The sequence below is a fragment of the Suricata suricatta genome, chromosome 16 (genome assembly GCF_006229205.1).
Source record: "Suricata suricatta isolate VVHF042 chromosome 16, meerkat_22Aug2017_6uvM2_HiC, whole genome shotgun sequence".
In the NCBI taxonomy this organism is placed as follows: domain Eukaryota; kingdom Metazoa; phylum Chordata; class Mammalia; order Carnivora; family Herpestidae; genus Suricata; species Suricata suricatta.
The window spans coordinates 41,759,578-41,762,357 of NC_043715.1; positions in this window are offsets into that span (position 1 = coordinate 41,759,578).

Genomic DNA, 2,780 nt, shown 5'->3' on the forward strand with positions numbered 1-2,780 from the left:
GCACTGTGCTAAAAACTTCAGTTTGGTTCCTCCTTTACCCTAGCCTTAATCACTTGACCCTGTTTCCTAGCAACCGACCTAGGTCAGCTACCTTGCTTCCCACCTTGAACCTTATATAAGGTGTGTGTGTGTTTTCAATAAACTGAGGCTTGATCAGAGATTTTGTCTTGCCTCCATTTTCTGTGCTCCCTGCCCTACCCTATTCTTACTCCCTCCCTCAGGAACCTGCATCCACTGACCTGCCGGCCGGGTCAGAACAGTCAAGTGGCGCCTGAATGTGCGGCCTGAGTATGAGGGACCCGGTGAAGAACACCGATCATGAAAAGGACCCGACTACATGGACTACTGCGTGGTCCATGGCTCGGGTGTAAAGGAGCCAACTAGGTGGACTACCACATGGTCCACGGCTCGGGTGAAAAAGGAGTTGACTATGCGGAAATCTTGCCGCATAGCCCACGGCTAGGGTGAAAAGAGTCAACTGCATGGGAACCTGCCACATGGCCCACGGCTCGGGTAAGTGATCGGCGATTTTAGGGCAGGAATTAAGCAAATGGTCTAAACAGAGACTCTGAGGGCACAGGGAGTAAAGGTTAAAGAAAAAGCAATTATTAGAATTTTTTCAGTTCCTCCATGAAGTCTGTCCTTAAGTGTTTTTCTAAATATAGATAGAGAATAAGGAAAGTGAGTAAAGTAAAGAGATTGCCTAGTTAAGTGTTTTCTTTTTTTAATGTCTCGGTCTTATTTGTAAAACCTCTGTGGGAGGGAATGTTATAGCCTCTGGTGTGTGTGTGTGAGTGAAGATGGGCAGAGTTAGAATGATGGATAGGTCAGAACTTGAAAAGCTTTGAGCCATAGAGAGTCTAAAAAAGAGGACTCTATATAGATTTTCTTCGACCCTGAAAATGGCGCCAGTAACCTGTAAGAGTCACCTGTCTAAACCTCTGGAGATAAGCTAGTTCATCATCTAAATTTTAAATGCATATGTGCTTTTCGTCTGGGGTATTGAGTGGAAGGCTGGACGCAGCACTACTTCCCACCCTGGGACCACACCAAGACGTCGGTCGGCCCTTTAGTAAATCTGTGTTCTTTTGCCTTGTGGAAGTGAGGGCTTCTCCCTCGTTCATTTCCCAGGTTGATGGCTATTATTGGAACTAAATATTGTTGGTCCACCTCAGGACAGAGACCTGAAGGAATGTTTCCCTGCAGCTGCTGGACTCATTTTGTTCCGGGGAAGGTTCCTTCTCTTCTCTGGACTGACATGGATTGCCCAATTCTACTGGTTAAACAAAACAAAATGAAGCAAAAAGCCTCAAACCGGCTCCTCTATCAGAGCTGATAAAATTTTAAACTGGAAATTCTCCCTCTCTCCCCCTGGGGAGCCCCTCCTGGTTCTCCCTTCCCCCATTATTCTGTACCGCCCCGTTGCCCAGGGCAACCAGAAGGCCATCAGGTTGCCAATCTCTGGCTGGGGAGAGGCCAATTTGCATAACATTAGCTTCTCCCTCTGCCTTAGGTGATAAGGAACAAAGGACTGCAGAAGTCAGACTTTTTGCATCAAATTTCCAGGTCAAAATTAACTAGGGAACAAAGTGTCTCACATGGCTGAATCAGTGTTTGAATTAATCTAAGTCTGTTGGCTTGCTTGTACCTGGGTTTGATACAGTTCAAATAAGTTCCTGTTAAGTGTTAGTAAATTTGGTCTGTCTCAGTTTTCATGGGTAATTGTTAAGGTTTTGCTTTGATAAATTAAGATTAAATTCTTTGGCTGTCTAATAAGATAAAAACTACAAGCCACAACTAGTGATCGATATATTGGTATAGGATGAGGTCTGTAGATGCCTGTGCTTTTTGACTTGTGGCAAAACAACTGGGGATATTTGAAACTGTTAGAAAGCTGCTTTGTACTTAATTGATTCATAAGTTTACCATCTAAGAAAAGTTTTGCTTACTAAGCCCTCAATGGGAGACTAAGATTTCTAAGAGTTAATAGTCTGCTAAGTGTAGTTTAGACTGATGGGAAAATAAGAAAGGCAACCCTATATGCAAGAAATTGGGGATATGTTTTAAAAAAAAAAGTATAAGAACTAAAGGTGCATTTTTGTTTAGAGTAAAAGAAAGTAACTTTGTCCTAAATTAGATTGGTTGTTTGAAAAGAAATGGCTTTAGGACAAAGTTTAAGGGAAAGGAAATCATTAAAAAGAATTTTATGTGTGAGGTTGAGATGAATGGAATATTAAAGGTATATTGGTATAAGATTAAAATTCTGCTTTTCTCTCTTTCAAAAGACATGTTTTTCTGGACCTTTGGTCTGCTCTCATTAAGTCTATGTAAATGAAGGGTTTCTCTTTTATTAAGAAGACAAAAGCTTTAAGTCTGATCTTTATCAGGTCTTTAATTGCTTAGGTTAAAAAGGAGTTAGGTTTTGCTGAAGGATCTCAAAGGCAAATAAGATCTTTTATTGCCACTTTGGTTTAATAACTAAGACTTTTCAGATTAGTAACAATTTGTAATTCTATTTAGGATATGCTTTGTAATTTCCTAAGGTTTTTAACAATTTCCCAGTATTCAAATGATAGAAGAGTCTTTTGACCAATTAGGCCCTTTTATTTAGGATGCCAAGTTACTTTAATAAGCACTCTAGTACAATGGTACACCTTAGGTTATATTGCATGGGTAAATGGTGCAACTACTCAAATATACGTGCAGTTCCTAAAGTCTTAATGTTTTGGTATAAGATCATTACTTAACACCTTTAATAATCAAAATATAAGTGTCACTAA